The 18,338-nt window shown below is 41.1% G+C and overlaps 1 non-coding gene across 1 annotated transcript; it reads left to right on the forward strand.

The window, feature by feature from the left end:
- Positions 1–15,619: 15,619 nt before the first annotated feature.
- Positions 15,620–15,727, forward strand: LOC130953151 (small nucleolar RNA R71). Its single transcript, XR_009075324.1, has one exon. It is a non-coding gene; the product is annotated as a small nucleolar RNA R71 (small nucleolar RNA).
- The last annotated feature ends 2,611 nt before the right edge of the window (positions 15,728–18,338 follow it).

Genomic DNA, 18,338 nt, shown 5'->3' on the forward strand with positions numbered 1-18,338 from the left:
CTTGTCCCCAAGCAACTGAAGATCAAATAAGATAAAAAGAAGAGAATATGCAATGAACTCCAAAAACATCTATGAAGATCAGTATTAATTAGATGAGCGGGGCTTTTATCTTTTTGCTTCTGAATAGTTTTGGCATCTCACTCTATCCCTTGTAATTCAGAATGATTGGCTTCCTTAGGAACTTAGAATCCAGATAGTGTTAATGATTCTCCTAGTAAAGTATGATGATTCTTGAACATAGCTATTTATTGAGTCTTGGCTGTGGCCCAAAGCACTCTATCTTCCAGTATTACCACCGGATACATACATGCCACAGACACATAATTGGGTGAACCTTTTCAGATTGTGACTCAGCTTTGCTAAAGTCCCCAATTAGAGGTGTCCAGGGTTCTTAAGCACACTCTTATTTGCCTTGGATCACAACTTTATTTCTTTCTTTTTCTTTCTTTTTTTTTCGATTTTTTTTTTGTTTGCTTTTTCTCTTTTTTTTTTTTTTTGTATTCACTGCTTTTTCTTGCTTCAAGAATCATTTTTAATGGTTTTTCAGATCCTGAGTAACATGTCTCCTTTTTCATCATTCTTTCAAGAGCCAACATTCATGAACCACAAGTTCAAAAGACATATGCACTGTTCAAGCATACATTCAGAGAACAAAAGGGTTGCCACCACATCAAAATAATTAAACTATTATAAAATTCAGAATTCATGCAATTCTTCTCCTTTTCAATTAAGAACAATTTTTATTCAAGAAAGGTGATGGATTCATAGGACATTCATAACTTTAAGGCATAGACACTAAGACACTAATGATCACAAGACACAAACATGGATAACATAAAGCATAAAAATCGAAAAACAGAAGAATAAAGAACAAGGAAATCAAGGAACGGGTCCACCTTAGTGATGGCGGCTCTTTCTTGCTCTTGAAGATCCTATGGAGTGCTTGAGCTCCTCAATGTCTTTCCTTGTCTTTGTTGCCCATGATTGGAACATCATGCTCCATTCTCCTAGGGAGGTGTTTAGTTGCTCCCAATAATTTTGTGGAGGAAAGTGCATCCCTTGAGGAATCTCAGGGATCTCTTGGTGAGAGGGGTCTCTTGTGTACTCCATCCTTTTCTTGGTGATGGGCTTGTCCTCATCAATGGGGGTATCTCCCTCTATGTCAACTCCAACTGAATAACAGAGGTGACAGATGAGATGAGGAAAGGCTAACCTTGCCAAAGTGGAGGTCTTGTCCGCCACCTTGTAGAGTTCTTGGGCTATAACCTCATGAACTTCTATTTCTTCTCCAATCATGATGCTATGGATCATGATGGCCCGGTCTATGGTAACTTCGGACCGGTTGCTAGTGGGAATGATTGAGCGTTGTATGAACTCTAACCATCCTCTAGCCACGGGCTTGAGGTCATGCCTTCTTAATTGAACCGGCTTGCCTCTTGAATCTTGCTTCCATTGTGCGCCCTCTTCACATATGGTTGTGAGGATTTGGTCCAACCTTTGATCAAAGTTGACCCTTCTAGTGTAAGGATGCTCATCTCCTTGCATCATAGGCAAGTTGAACGCCACCCTCACACTCTCCGGACTAAAATCCAAGTATTTCCCCCGAACCATAGTGAGATAATTCTTTGGATTCGGGTTCACACTTTGGTCATGGTTCTTGGTGATCCATGCATTGGCATAGAACTCTTGAACCATCAAGATTCCGACTTGTTGAATGGGGTTGGTAAGTACTTCCCAACCTCTTCTTCGGATCTCATGGCGGATCTCCGGATATTCACCCTTTTTGAGTGAAAAGGGGACCTCGGGGATCACCTTCTTCAAGGCCACAACTTCATAGAAGTGGTCTTGATGCACCCTTGAGAGGAATCTATCCATCTCCCATGACTCGGAGGTGGAAGCTTTTGCCTTCCCTTTCCTCTTTCTAGAGGTTTCACCGGCCTTGGATGCCATAAACGGTTATGGAAAAACGAAAAATCAACGCTTTTACCACACCAAACTTAAAATGTTTGCTCGTCCTCGAGCAAAAGAAGAAAGAAGAGAGTAGAAGAAGAAGAAATGAGGAAGAGGGGGAAGGTGGTGTGTTCGGCCAAGAAGGGAAAGAAGGGGTGTTTAGGTTGTGTGAAAATGAAGGGTTGAAGAAGGGTATATATAGGAGAGAGGGGGGGTAATGGTTCGGCCATGATGGGTGGGTTTGGGAGGGAAAGTGGTTTGAATTTGAAGGGTGAGGTTGGTGGGGATTTATGAAGGATGGATGTGAGTGGTGAAGAGAAAGATGGGATTTGATAGGTGAAGGATTTTTGGGGAAGAGGTATTGAGGTGATTGGTGAATGGGGGAAGAAGAGAGAAGGTGATGGTGGGGTCCTGTGGGGTCCACAGATCCTTTGGTGTCAAGGAAAAGTCATCCCTGCACCAAATGTTGCTCAAAATCACGTTTTGAGCCATTTCTGGCGTTAAACGCCGGGCTGGTGCCCATTCCTGGCGTTTAACGCCAGGTTGTTGCCCTTTACTGGCATTTAACGCCAGTCTGGTGCCCCTTTCTGGCGTTAAACGCCCAGAATGGTGCCAGACTGGGCGTTAAACGCCCAACAGCTAGTATTACTGGCGTTTGAACGCCAGCTTCTTCTCCTCCAGGGTGTGCTGTTTTTCTTCCTGTTTTTCATTCTGTTTTTGCTTTTTTTCATTGTTTTTGTGACTTCTTATGATCATCAACCTACAAAAAAGATAAAATAACAAAAGAAAATAGTTAACTATAAAACATTGGGTTGCCTCCCAACAAGCGCTTCTTTAATGTCATTAGCTTGACAGAGGACTCTCATGGAGCCTCAGAAATGCTCAGAACCGTGTTGGAACCTCCCAACACCAAACTTAGAGTTTGAATGTGGGGGTTCAACACCAAACTTAGAGTTTGGTTGTGGCCTCCCAACACCAAACTTAGAGTTTGACTGTGGGGGCTCTGCTTGGCTCTGTTTTGAGAGAAGCTCTTCATGCTTCCTCTCCATGATGATAGAGGGATGTCCTTGGGCCTTAAACACCAAGGATTCTTCATTCACTTGAATGATCAACTCTCCTCTATCAACATCAATCACAGCCTTTGCTGTGGCTAGGAAGGGTCTGCCAAGGATGATGGATTCATCCATGCACTTCCCAGTCTCTAGGACTATGAAATCAGTAGGGATGTAATGGTCTTCAATCTTCACCAAAACATTCTCTACAAGTCCATGAGCTTGTTTTCTTGAATTGTCTGCCATCTCTAATGAGATTCTTGCAGCTTGCACCTCAAAAATCCCTAATTTCTCCATTACAGAGAGGGGCATGAGGTTTACACTTGACCCTAAGTCACACAAGGCCTTCTTGAAGGTCATGGTGCCTATGGTACAAGGTATAGAAAACTTCCCAGGATCTTGCCTCTTTTGAGGCAGTTTCTGCCTAGACAAGTCATCCAGTTTTTTGGTGAGTGATGACAAGTCATCATATACCCATTTTTCAAGCTAATTTCACTTGTTTAGTTAGCATTTATGCACTTTCTTGCATCATAAGTAAAGGATTTGGAGTGAAAATGCATAACTTCTCTAAATCAAGTAACCACTATGAAATTAATGATAAATCATGAGGTTTAAGCTAATTTTAATTGCATTTTAATGGATTTATAAGCCTCTTGATTTTTGTGATACTTTGAGTGGTTGTTTGGTTTATTTTAGGTGAAGAAAAAGAAAAGAAAATGAAAAGCGTGGCCTAAGAAGTGTGACACAAGAGAAGAAAAGCGTGGCAAAGGAAAGGGGAAGTGTGCCGTAACTAAAGGGAGAAGCAACTCTGCCCTCCACAAGGGCAGACTGCCCTCTAGGAGGGCAGCATTAGTGACCGAGCCAAGCATAGGCGATTCTGCCCTGCCCACTTCAAGGGCAGAGCACAAAATGGTGCCTTGGAGCCATGAGAAACAAATTCTGCCCTGCCCTTGTGGAGGGCAGGATCGTGCTCCATGAGGAAAGAAATCCAAGAGAAAATGGCACCCATGCAAGCTACAAGTTTCGAACCAAGAACCATGAGGAAGCCAAGCCTTGAGACCAATTGCCATGCCAAGAAATAAAGAAAAATGAGTAGCGTGTTTGCAAGGTCCCAGACTCGAACCCACGGCATGGAGGATTGGTCATTGCCCTGCCCTTGGCGCGGGCAGGGCAGAAATTTGAATGGCGCACCAATTTTTCTCCATGGCGCACCAAAATTTCTCCCTTGGCACGATCCTGGCGCGCGCGTTCCTCTCTGGCCGCACCAACCCAATCCTGCCCTGCCCTTGGCGCGGGCAGGGCAGCCTCCAAGGCACCAACGCGCGTCCCGCGCGCCAATCTCCTTTCCTGGCGCATCAATTTTGCATCTGGTAGCACCATCCGCGCGCGTCTCAAATTCTGGCGCATCCAAAACTCCCCGCCCTGCCCTTGGCGCGGGCAGGATCTTGTGTGGCGCACCAAGAAGCAAAATGTGCGCACCAACTCGCACCAACAAGCAACCACGCCGCACCAAATCTTTGTGCCATGCATCAATTTTCTGCCCTGCCCTCCACAAGGGCAGGGCAGCCTCCTGGAAGTGGATCTTGGGCTGAAATTCAAATTAAAAATTAATTTGAATCCAATTCTTCACCAATCCAAAAGCCCATCCAAATCCCATCATCCAAGAATAGAAAGTGTATAAATAGGACTTAGTTTGATGTAATTGGGGCTGGACTTTTCACCTCTTTTAGCTACCTTGGCACTCACTTTTAAATTTTCAATTACTTTGCAATTTTACTTGCTTTCACCTTCTGGAAAGAATTTGACCAAGAACTAAGAGGATCAAAGGAGAGTCTCCTTCCTCGAATCTCTTGGGCAATTCTACTTTCTGTTCTCTGAGTATTGGGTGTGTGAAATTGGGGAAATTCTGTCCCAATTCCCATTCAATCTCTCTGCATTAATTTTACTGCACAATTCACTTTCAATTCTGTTATTCAATTGCTTCTTCTTCAATTTTCTGTCAATTGCTTACTGAATCTAGATCTGGGAAGGAAATTGGGTCTTAGGCTTTGCTACCTAAGCCCTTGGGATCCTGAGATCACTTTTGGTTCATCTGTGAACCTCTGCAGAATTTTACTTGAATTCTGTTGCATGCTTATTGCTTTTGATCTACTTTCTGCCCAACCATTTACTGTAATTCACTTGTTCTTTGTTTAATTCTTGCAATCCCATTCCTCAATTCCCTTTTATATTCAAGTCATTTACCTTTCTTGCCATTTAAGTTACTGCAATTTAAGTTTCTTGCACTTTAAGTTTCAGTCATTTACCTTTCTTGCTCTTTAAGTTTCTGCACTTTTACTTCTCTGTTCTTTATTTTACTGCAATTTTCCCTTCTCCCTTTTACTTTTAATGTCATTTACTTTCTGTTCAACACAAACAACTCAACCAAAGCTTGATTCGCTTGACTGAATCACCCACCGAACTAAAATTGCTCAATCCTTCAATCCCTGTGGGATCGACCTCACTCACGTGAGTTATTATTACTTGATGCGACCCGGTACACTTGCCGGTGAGTTTTGTGTTGGATCGCTTTCCACACATCAAGTTTTTGGCGCCGTTGCCGGGGATTGAAATAGATTGACAATGATTAAGTGAGGTGGAGATCTAGATTAAGCATTTTTACTTTTCTGTTGTTCTAACTCTCACTAACACATTAACTGTTTGAGATTTTGCTTAAACTAACCAACCAAAACCTCATTCTAGCAATAGATTGAAGTTTTGTTAACTCTCTGGGTTTGTGTGTTTATTGTTGTGTGTTTGTATGTCAGGTATAGGAAGATCTTCCCACATTATTTCTGAAGTTGATCAAAGAACTCTCAGGAGAATCAGAAGAGCTGAAAGAGGGAAGAATATTGTTGGAGAAGAAGAAGAATCTGAGGAGGAATTCCAAGACATGGAAAGAGATACCACTCAACCTGAAGGAAGAGCCAACGATGACCAACAGAGAAGAGTTTTGGCTTCATACACCTTTGCAAATGCCAAGCATTGTGGGAGCAGCATTCTCACTCCCAATGTCAATGCCAACAACTTTGAACTCAAGCCACAACTCATTACTCTGGTGCAAAACAATTGTTCTTTTGGAGGAGGGCCTTTGGAGGACCCAAACCAACATTTGTCCACCTTTTTGAGAATCTGTGACACAGTGAAGACAAATGGTGTGCCCCCTGATAGCTATAAGTTGCTACTCTTCCCATTCTCTCTCAGGGACAAAGCAACTCAATGGCTAGAGACTTTTCCAAAAGAAAGCATCAACACTTGGGATGACTTGGTGAGCAAGTTTCTTGCCAAATTCTACCCCCCTCAAAGAGTCCTAAGGTTGAAGACAGAGGTTCAAACCTTCACTCAATTGGAGGCCGAGAGCTTATATGAAGCATGGGAGAGATACAAGGCTCTATTGAGGAAATGTCCACCAGAGATGTTCACTGAGTGGGACAAGCTACAAAACTTCTATGAAGGTCTCACCCTTAAAGCTCAAGAAGCTCTTGATCATTCTGCTGGAGGCTCTCTACAACTCATGAAAACCACAGAGGAAGCTCGAAACCTCATTGATATGGTGGCCAACAACCAATACTTCTTTTCTCATCAAAGACAACGTCAACCATCACAGAGAAGAGGAGTCATGGAGTTGGAAGGAGTTGATTCAATCTTAGCTCAAAACAAGATGATGCAACAACAGATTCAACAACAATTTGAGCAAATGGCTAAGAGGATTGATGGCTTGCAAGTGGCAGCAGTGAGCACCACAAGCCAACCTCCAAACACTTGGGTGCAAAGTGAAGAAACTCAAGAGGAGCAACAACAAGAGCAGGTTCAATACTTGCACAACCAGAATCAGGGAACAAATGAGGTCTATGGAGATACCTACAATCCATCTTGGAAGAATCACCCAAACCTTAGATGGGGAGACAACCATAACCAAAACCAACAACCATGGCAAAGAAACACAGGTCAAAACAATTGGAAAAACACAAACCATAACTCCCAGCCAAACACTAACCAAAACTCATACAGAAAACCACAAAACAACCACCCAAATTCTAACCAATACCCACCCAATAACCACCCAACTAACCAAACCACCTATCTTCATCCATCACCACCCCAAAACCAACCCATCACACAAGATTCACAAAGGATTACCAATCTAGAAGTACTCATGGAAAAACTAATGAAAAGCCAAGAACAAACCACCAAGAATCAAGATGCTGCCATGAAGAACTTAGAGAGGCAAATTGGCCAAATCTCCAAGAAGATCTCTGTTGAGAAACCCTCAAGTTCACTACCTAGTGATACCATTCCCAACCCAAAGGAAGAATGCAAGGTGGTGCAACTAAGAAGTGGAAGGGTGTTGACAGATGGCAACCAAGAAGTAACTCAGAAGCCTATGGAAGATATCACTGAGCCAACAAAGGACACTGAAGCAAGTAACAAGGACAAGATAAGCAAGAATGCTTCAGAAAAGCTCACAGAGGGAGAAAACAAGCTACAGAGTTCAAAGAAGGGCAAGCAAATCATGGAGGAACCAACTCCAAAACAGTATCAAGTGGTGAAGAGCTCAACACCACCACTGCCTTACCCACAAAGATTTCACAAGGAAACAAAGGACCAGCACTTCCACAAGTTTCTTGAAACTTTCAAGAAATTAGAAATTAACATACCTCTGGCAGAAGCCTTGGAACAAATGCCACTGTATGCTAAGTTTCTAAAGGAGCTCATCAACAAGAAAAGAAGTTGGAATGAGAAGGAAACTGTGATGCTTAGTGAAGAGTGTAGTGCACTCATCAAAAAGGGACTTCCTCCCAAGCTTGAAGATCCTGGAGGATTTTCTTATCATGCACTATTGGGAACTTGTTTATCAACAAGGGGATGTGCGATCTAGGAGCAAGCATAAATCTAATCCCATATTCTCTAGTGAAAAAGCTTGGCATAGAGGAAGTGAAACCAACAGGGATGACTTTGGAACTGGTGGATCAATCAATAATCTATCCTAAGGGGCTGATTGAGAACCTTTTAGTCAAGGTTGGAAAGTTCATCTATCCGGCAGACTTTGTGATCCTGGACTCTTCAGAAAATGAAAATGACTCCATAATACTTGGGCGACCATTTTTGGCCACGGCTAGAGCCATTGTGGACATAGAGCAAGGAGAGTTAACTCTTAGGATGCATGAGGAGAGCATTATCCTGAAAGTTCTCCCAGAATTGCAAAAGAATGAAGAAACAAGCAGAATAAGTGATGATCTTCTTCCAGAGCAACCAACTGAAAAGGGAGTAGAACAAGTAAACAACCAGATACAAGAAGAAAATGGGCATCACAAGGAAGTAGGAGTAATCAACAAGAAGGAAGGCATCACAACTCACGTAACTGTCAAGAAAGGAAGATCAACAAGCAAGAAAAAGGTGAAGAATAAGAAAAAGGCTCACAAAGGGTGGAAGAACAAGAAAATCCCAACTGAAGGATTCTCTAAGGGTGATAAGGTGCAATTAATATACCAACAGCAGGGAGCAGAAGACTATTACACTGTCAACAAAATCCTTTCTCTTGAGCATATGGAGATTGAGCATCAAAGCACACAGAGAAAACTGACAGTGAGAGGTGACAAGCTGAGACATCACCAACATCAACCACCTTAAAGGGAGGTTAATGTCAAGCTAATGACAATAAAAGAGCGCTTCATGGGAGGCAACCCATGGTTTAAGATTTCTGTCTTTCCTTTTACTTAATAAACTATGATTCTTCTAAACATGGTTTTGAATTTTCATGCTTGGTAAATGCACATGTCATTTTGAAGCACATGGCAAACTTCTAAAGTTTGGTGTGCCTTAAGGCACACCCAATTTCATTATGCATAAGACTTTTGATAAAGCATGTGACCAAACACTAAGTTTGGTGTCCGCTTATGCAACAAGATTCAGGGGATCATTTTCCAATCATGGACTCAAAACCATACAGACAAGAAGATCATACATCAATTTGTTTGAAAAATGCATCAATTGTGAGAGTAGTTTGTGTTGTTCGGCCATTCCTTTAATAAAAGATAAGTTTGGTGTTCACCAAACTTCAACAGCTTTAATTAAGGGACACAAATGACCATAAAAAAATTTTTTTATATATACAAAACAATTCTTTCTCTTTAATACAAATTAATTGCCAACAACCTTATTAATGGTCTAAGGCTAGCTATCTTGACTCTTGCAGGAGAAGAAGATTAAGACAAAGCTCAAGAAAGACCACGGCTATGAGGAGCCATGTGAGGGAGGTCACATGTGCCTAGGGGAACGTGTTCATGGGGAAACAAAATCTGCATGCATGCATTCTTGGACACTTAAATACATGCAACCAATGGGAGGTGAATCCCTGTCAAGCCTCAACCATGCATGCAAGCCGTCCATCCCATGCATTCTTTAAATAAGCAAACCAATCTCAACCCTTCATGGACACTCACGGTTCCCTCCTCATTCATTCATTGTGGTTTTGTTGAAAGGCTTGGAAGCATTGCCTGTAAATAACCGTATACTCACCCAGCATACACTCCATTTCATTCAAGCCATCTTCACATTAAAAACCACATTCTCTCTTCTACTTCCAAAACCAACTTAATTCCCTCTCCTCACATATCTAAACCGAACCGAAGTTCATCCTATATACAACACATATTCCTTCTTTACTCTCACATCTTCCTTCTTTTCACCTTAATTCTAATGGTCTCCTCAAGCTCACAAAGAAGGCCGGGAAAAGAGCCTATGATAACCGAACCCCCAAACTTTGATGCAATCAAATTTAGGTCCCAATTTCATGAGGGGAGATACCATAGGTTCATGGTGGCAAAGAATATCATTTATGAGAAAGGCTTTGATTTGAGGGAAGGAGACTATCCCATCATGAAGCAGATCACTCGAGAAAGAAGGTGGGAACTCTTGTGCGCTCCTCTGACTGACATAAGTGCTGTAATGATCAAGGAGTTTTATGCAAATGCTGCCAAAGAAAACAAAAACAGTACTCCCTACACAAGCTATGTCCGAGGGGTTGAAGTGAGTTTTAGCCCTGCTGCCATCACAAGAGCTCTCAAGCTGAGAACCATAACTTATCCAGAGCTGAGCTATGAAGCTAGATTGCAAAAGAAAAACGATCCTGATGAGATCCTGCAAGGAATATGCATGGAAAACACAGATTGGGAAAGAGACTCAAAGGGGGTTCCAAGTCACATAAGAAGAATCAATCTCACTCCTGTGGCTAAAGGATGGTTTGAGATAGTGAGGAGATCTATTCTTCCTACTGGAAATGCCTCTTGGGTTACAATCAAAAGAGCTCTCTTGACACACTGCATCTTGCATGGAGGTGAGATCAATGTTGCACAACTCATAGCCAACAGCATTCAGGAAATGGCCGATAGCACAAGCACTTCAAAAGGCCTTGGGCATCCAAGTACCATTCTCAGGCTATGTAACAGGGCCAATGTGATCTTTGAAGATGAAGACATGACAAAAGTGAAGGTGGGAAAATGGATTACCAAGAAGAGCATGGAAGGAGTCAATGAAGAAGAGAATCAAGAAGGGGTGGTAGCTCCTAGACAAAGGAGAACACAAAGAGAGGAAGGACGAAATCAGGCTTATGATGCCATAGATATGAGCCAATTGCAAAAATCAATTGAAGAGTTAACTCAGCAACTCATGCAGGCTCAACAAGGTCAGAATCAACTTATGCAGATCCAACAAAGCCAAAGTCAAGAGGGCCAAGAGAAATATCAAGAGCCCCATCCTGAATTTATGGAGCAATTCTTGAAAGAAAAAGAAGCAAGAGAAGCTTGGCAGCATCAAATGGAGGAAAGACAAGAGAGATGGCAACAACAGATGATGACTCAGCAGCAAGAATTTCAAACACAGATCCTTGAAGGGCAAAAAGAACAATACAAAGAATTCAAGGAATCATATGACAAGCTGTATTTCAGTCAAGCTAAAGCATCGGAATATAGTCACAACCTTTATCAATGGAAGAATGTTCATCATACATTGGGAGAAGTAAGACATGCACACAGAATAGAATATGATGAAAACATGCAAGCAAGGTTGGAGTACTTGACCCACAATTTGCCAACACTCAATCCTGAGATCAAGCCATTTGAGCAATGCCCTGAATTCTTAGCTAAACAACAAGCAAAAACTCGGCTACACACTGAATCAACCTTTGGCACATTGGAAACTTTTGGGCTCAAAGGACTCTTAGATTCTGTTTGGGCTAGAAGGTGTCCTAGTGAAGAGGTCCGAGACTACTCCAAGACAGGGAAGAGAAAGAAGAAGAAGGGAGAATCAAGCAGCAGCCATGATCATTAGAAGGTGGCAAAGTTCTTTCATTCCCCCTTCTTTCAATTTTCTAATAAGGAGATGCATGTCTGAAACATGATATGCCTCCATCATTTATTTTCCTTTGCTTTATGCATTATCTGTTCCTTGTTTATCATTTTAGGATAGTCAATAAATAGCTTGTGAAAATGTCAAGTCTGCATAATGCTTGTATCCATCACTTAGCTTTAAATCTTGCTTTGTTTCCATATGCTTGAATAAAAGAGTTTGGTTTGAATTGAAAAGAGAAAAATCCAATGTTGCATGAGTATGAATGGAAGTTGGTGGTGGCACATGTGTTGATTAAATGCATAACTCATCAAATAAGTGTTGCATAATATCATTCTCATTACTTGTGAGTTAGCTTGCTGTTACAAAGACTTCTATCTATAATGAAACACCCTTGGTAACAAAAACAGAAAGAAAAGAAAGAAAGAAAAAGCCAAAATGGCAAGAAAAATAAAGAATAAAGGTTGGACACCAATGGTTTGAACCTTAGGACAAATGCCTGTGGTGTTCTTGTACTAAGATCTGCTTGGATGAGTAAATTCTAAGGGGTATTTTGAAACCCGGTCACTTAGATCAACTGATTTGGGATGGCCAATTGAAAGTCCACAATAAAGAGCAACTTAGATACAAAGCACTTAGTGATCCAAAGAGATGCTGGGCATCAATGATCCTAAGGATAATTGAGTGAACTAAGTGTCTGTGGTGGAAAGATGTTGAGCAAAATAAAAGAAAATGAAGCCAAAGGCTAAGCTGCAACATTTAACACCAAACCCCTTAAAGAATAAAAAGCTTGTTAAAGCATTATAAGCCAAGAAGAGTTAGCAAGGGAGTGAGTAAAAGGAAGAGTCTTATAACAGCAAGTTAGCAAACCTTTGATGCAAGATATGTATTATGCAGCAGCAACAATAAGTGAGTATCATTGTCTGCATAAATGCCCCATGAATTGAAGTTCTGCTATCTGCATAATAAGGATTTATGTGCTTTTCTATTTCATATCATCTACTCTTAGTTTTGATGCTTGCTTGGGGACAAGCAAGGTTTAAGTTTGGTGTTGTGATGACAAGTCATCATATACCCATTTTTCAAGCTAATTTCACTTGTTTAGTTAGCATTTATGCACTTTCTTGCATCATAAGTAAAGGATTTGGAGTGAAAATGCATAACTTCTCTAAATCAAGTAACCACTATGAAATTAATGATAAATCATGAGGTTTAAGCTAATTTTAATTGCATTTTAATGGATTTATAAGCCTCTTGATTTTTGTGATACTTTGAGTGGTTGTTTGGTTTATTTTAGGTGAAGAAAAAGAAAAGAAAATGAAAAGCGTGGCCTAAGAAGTGTGACACAAGAGAAGAAAAGCGTGGCAAAGGAAAGGGGAAGTGTGCCGTAACTAAAGGGAGAAGCAACTCTGCCCTCCACAAGGGCAGACTGCCCTCTAGGAGGGCAGCATTAGTGACCGAGCCAAGCATAGGCGATTCTGCCCTGCCCACTTCAAGGGCAGAGCACAAAATGGTGCCTTGGAGCCATGAGAAACAAATTCTGCCCTGCCCTTGTGGAGGGCAGGATCGTGCTCCATGAGGAAAGAAATCCAAGAGAAAATGGCACCCATGCAAGCTACAAGTTTCGAACCAAGAACCATGAGGAAGCCAAGCCTTGAGACCAATTGCCATGCCAAGAAATAAAGAAAAATGAGTAGCGTGTTTGCAAGGTCCCAGACTCGAACCCACGGCATGGAGGATTGGTCATTGCCCTGCCCTTGGCGCGGGCAGGGCAGAAATTTGAATGGCGCACCAATTTTTCTCCATGGCGCACCAAAATTTCTCCCTTGGCACGATCCTGGCGCGCGCGTTCCTCTCTGGCCGCACCAACCCAATCCTGCCCTGCCCTTGGCGCGGGCAGGGCAGCCTCCAAGGCACCAACGCGCGTCCCGCGCGCCAATCTCCTTTCCTGGCGCATCAATTTTGCATCTGGTAGCACCATCCGCGCGCGTCTCAAATTCTGGCGCATCCAAAACTCCCCGCCCTGCCCTTGGCGCGGGCAGGATCTTGTGTGGCGCACCAAGAAGCAAAACGTGCGCACCAACTCGCACCAACAAGCAACCACGCCGCACCAAATCTTTGTGCCATGCATCAATTTTCTGCCCTGCCCTCCACAAGGGCAGGGCAGCCTCCTGGAAGTGGATCTTGGGCTGAAATTCAAATTAAAAATTAATTTGAATCCAATTCTTCACCAATCCAAAAGCCCATCCAAATCCCATCATCCAAGAATAGAAAGTGTATAAATAGGACTTAGTTTGATGTAATTGGGGCTGGACTTTTCACCTCTTTTAGCTACCTTGGCACTCACTTTTAAATTTTCAATTACTTTGCAATTTTACTTGCTTTCACCTTCTGGAAAGAATTTGACCAAGAACTAAGAGGATCAAAGGAGAGTCTCCTTCCTCGAATCTCTTGGGCAATTCTACTTTCTGTTCTCTGAGTATTGGGTGTGTGAAATTGGGGAAATTCTGTCCCAATTCCCATTCAATCTCTCTGCATTAATTTTACTGCACAATTCACTTTCAATTCTGTTATTCAATTGCTTCTTCTTCAATTTTCTGTCAATTGCTTACTGAATCTAGATCTGGGAAGGAAATTGGGTCTTAGGCTTTGCTACCTAAGCCCTTGGGATCCTGAGATCACTTTTGGTTCATCTGTGAACCTCTGCAGAATTTTACTTGAATTCTGTTGCATGCTTATTGCTTTTGATCTACTTTCTGCCCAACCATTTACTGTAATTCACTTGTTCTTTGTTTAATTCTTGCAATCCCATTCCTCAATTCCCTTTTATATTCAAGTCATTTACCTTTCTTGCCATTTAAGTTACTGCAATTTAAGTTTCTTGCACTTTAAGTTTCAGTCATTTACCTTTCTTGCTCTTTAAGTTTCTGCACTTTTACTTCTCTGTTCTTTATTTTACTGCAATTTTCCCTTCTCCCTTTTACTTTTAATGTCATTTACTTTCTGTTCAACACAAACAACTCAACCAAAGCTTGATTCGCTTGACTGAATCACCCACCGAACTAAAATTGCTCAATCCTTCAATCCCTGTGGGATCGACCTCACTCACGTGAGTTATTATTACTTGATGCGACCCGGTACACTTGCCGGTGAGTTTTGTGTTGGATCGCTTTCCACACATCAGTGAGCAAGGGAGGTTCATCCTCCCAAGTCTCATTTCCAAATAACTTGTCATTTAGCTTCATGATTGCTCCAAGGTATTTAGCAACTTGCTCTTCAGTGACATACTCATCCTCTTCAGAGGAAGAATACTCATCAGAGCTCATGAATGGCAGAAGTAAGTCTAATGGAATCTCTATGGTCTCATTTTGAGCCTCAGATTCCCATTGGAACTCAGAGGAGATTGGTACACGCCCACTGAGGTCTTCCTCAGTGGCGTCCTCCTCCTCTCTTTCCTCTCCACATTCGGCCATGGTTATGGCTTTGCACTCTCCTTTTGGATTTTCTTCTGTATTACTTGGGAGAGTACTAGGAGGGAGTTCAGTAACTTTCTTGCTCAGCTGACCCACTTGTCCTTCCAAATTTTTGATGGAGGACCTTGTTTCATTCATGAAACTTTGAGTGGTCTTTATTAGATCAGAGACCGTTGTTGCTAAGTCAGAAGTATTCTGCTTAGAACTCTCTGTCTGTTGCTGAGAAGATGATGGAAAAGGCTTGCTATTGCTAAACCTGTTTCTTCCACCATTATTGTTATTGAAACCTTGTTGAGGTCTTTCTTGATTCTTCCATGAGAGATTTGGGTGATTTCTCCATGAAGAATTATAGGTGTTTCCATAGGGTTCTCCTAGGTAATTTACCTCTTCCATGGAAGGGTTCTCAGGATCATAAGCTTCTTCCTCAGATGAAGCATCCTTAGTACTGTTTGGTGCATTTTGCATTCCAGACAGACTTTGAGAAATCAAATTGACTTGTTGAGTCAATATCTTGTTCTGAGCCAATATGGCATTCAGAGTGTCAATCTCAAGAACTCCTTTCTTCTGACTAGTCCCATTGTTCACAGGATTCCTTTCAGAAGTGTACATGAATTGGTTATTTGCAACCATTTCAATCAATTCTTGAGCTTCTGCAGGCGTCTTCTTCAGATGAAGAGATCCTCCAGCAGAGCTATCCAAAGACATCTTGGATAGTTCAGAGAGACCATCATAGAAAATACCTATGATGCTCCATTCAGAAAGCATGTCTGAGGGACATCTTCTGATTAATTGTTTGTATCTTTCCCAAGCTTCATAGAGGGATTCTCCATCCTTCTGTCTGAAGGTTTGGACTTCCACTCTAAGCTTACTCCATCTTTGTGGTGGAAAGAACTTTGCCAAGAAGGCATTGACTAGCTTTTCCCAAGAGTCCAGGCTTTCTTTAGGTTGAGAATCCAACCATATTCTGGCTCTGTCTCTTACAGCAAAAGGGAATAGCATCAGTCTGTAGACCTCAGGGTTAACCCCATTAGTCTTGACTGTGTCACAGATTTGCAAGAATTCAGCTAAGAACTGATGAGGATCTTCCATTGGAAGTCCATGGAACTTGCAATTCTGTTGCATTAGAGAAACTAATTGAGGCTTAAGCTCAAAGTTGTTTGCTCCAATGGCAAGGATAGAGATGCTTCTCCCATAAAAATCAGGAGTAGGTGCAGTGAAGTCACCCAGCACCTTCCTTGCATTGTTGGCATTGTTGTTGTTTTCGGCTGTCATGTGTTCTTCTTCCTTGAAGAATTCGGTCAGGTCCTCTAAAGAGAATTGTGCTTTAGCTTCTCTTAGCTTTCTCTTCAAGGTCCTTTCGGGTTCAGGATCAGCTTCAACAAGAATGCCTTTGTCTCTGCTCCTGCTCATATGAAAGAGGAGAGAAAAAGAAAATGTGGAATCCTCTATGTCACAGTATAGAGATTCCTTGAAGTGTCAGAGGAAAAGAGAAATAGTAAGAAGAAGGAGAAGAAGAATTCGAACTTTAATTAGATAAGGTTCGAATTGTGCATTTAGAAGGAGTGGTACTCCATAAATAGAAGGATGTGGGAAGGAGGGAAGAGAATTTTCGAAAATTCAATTAAAAAATTTTGAAAACATTTTGAAAATTTGATTGATAATTTTCGAAAATTAAAAGTAAAAAAGAAATCAAGTGATTTTTGAAAAAGATTTTGAAATTAGAAATTAAAAAGATTTGATTGAAAACTATTTTGAAAAAAAATGTGATTAAAAAGATTTGATTGAAAAGTTATGGTTTTAAAAAGATATAATTGAGAAGATATGATTTGAAAAACATTTTAAAAAGATTTGTTTTGAAAACAATTTGAAAAGATATGATTTAAAAAGAAATTGATGACTTGCCTAACAAGAAAAGATATGATTCAAACATAAAACCTTCCTCAACCGAAAAGGCAACATACTTGAAATGTTGAATCAAATCATTAATTGATTTTGAAAACATTTGATTGAAAAGATATGATTTGAAAAAGATTTGGTTTTGAAAAACTTTGAAAATTTGAAAAAAAATTGATTTGAAAACAAAATCTTCCCCCTAGCACCATCCTGGCGTTAAACGCCCAGAATGGTATACATTCTGGCGTTTAACGCCCAAAATGCTACCTTTTTGGGCGTTAAACGCCCAACCAGGTACCCTGGCTGGCGTTTAAACGCCAGTCTGCCTTCTTCACTGGGCATTTTTGAATGCTCAGCTTTTTCTGTATAATTCCTCTGCAGTATGTTCTGAATCTTCAATTCTTTGTATTATTGACTTGAAAAGACACAAATTAAAAATATTTTTGGATTTTTAGTAATCAAAATGCAACAAGAATCAAATAACAATGCATGCAAGACACCAAACTTAGCAGTTTGTGTACTACTGACACTATATGAGACACATAAATACTCAAGCCAAAAGAATTCAAAGATCAAGACAAAGAAATATATGCATGGATTCGAAAAATGTAACAAAAACATGCATTTGACACCAAACTTAAGATGAGACTCTAGACTCAAGCAAGAAACAGCAAATAATTTTTTTGGTTTTTATGATTTTGTAATTTTTTTTTTGTGTTTTTTTTTTCGAAAATTAAGTGGAAAAAGGTATCAAAATTCTTAATGAGAATTCCAGGAATCAGTGCAATGCTAGTCTAAGACTCCGGTCCAGGAATTAGACATGGCTTCACAGCCAGCCAAGCTTTCAAAGAAAGCTTCGGTCCAAAACACTAGACATGACCAAAGGTCAGCCAAGCCTTAGCGGATCACTGCTCCAAAAGCAAAATTGATGAAAATCAACAAGCTCTTGTGGTGATAAGTTGAAACCTCGGTCCAATCAGATTAGACATGGCTTCTCAGCCAGCCAGGTTTCAACAAATCATCATGAAACTCTAGAATTCATCTTCAAGAATTTCGAAAAAAATAAATACCTAATCTAAGCAACAAGATGAACCGTCAGTTGTCCAAACTAGAACAATCCCAGGCATTGTTACCAAAAGCTTGCTCAAAACTTGAACAATCCCCGGCAACGGCGCCAAAAACTTGGTGCGCGAAATTGTGAACAATACTTTTCACAACTCTCATAATCCCCGGTAATGGCTCCAAAAAAACGTGGTAGCTCAATACCATGGCATTACACAACTTCGCACAACTAACCAGCAAGTGCACTGGGTCGTCCAAGTAATACCTTACGTGAGTAAGGGTCGATCCCACGGAGATTGTTAGCATTGAAGCAAGCTATGGTCATCTTGTAAATCTTAGTCAGGCAGACTCAAATGTATATGATGATGAACGAAAATAATATAAAGATAAAGATAGAGATACTTATGCATATCATTGGTGTAAGAGCTTCAGACAAGTGTATGAAGATGCCTTCCCTTCCGTCTCTCTGCTTTCCTACTGCCTTCATCCAATCCTTCTTACTCCTTTCCATGGCAAGCTTGTG

The sequence above is a fragment of the Arachis stenosperma genome, chromosome 9 (assembly GCF_014773155.1).
Source record: "Arachis stenosperma cultivar V10309 chromosome 9, arast.V10309.gnm1.PFL2, whole genome shotgun sequence".
NCBI classification, from domain to species: domain Eukaryota; kingdom Viridiplantae; phylum Streptophyta; class Magnoliopsida; order Fabales; family Fabaceae; genus Arachis; species Arachis stenosperma.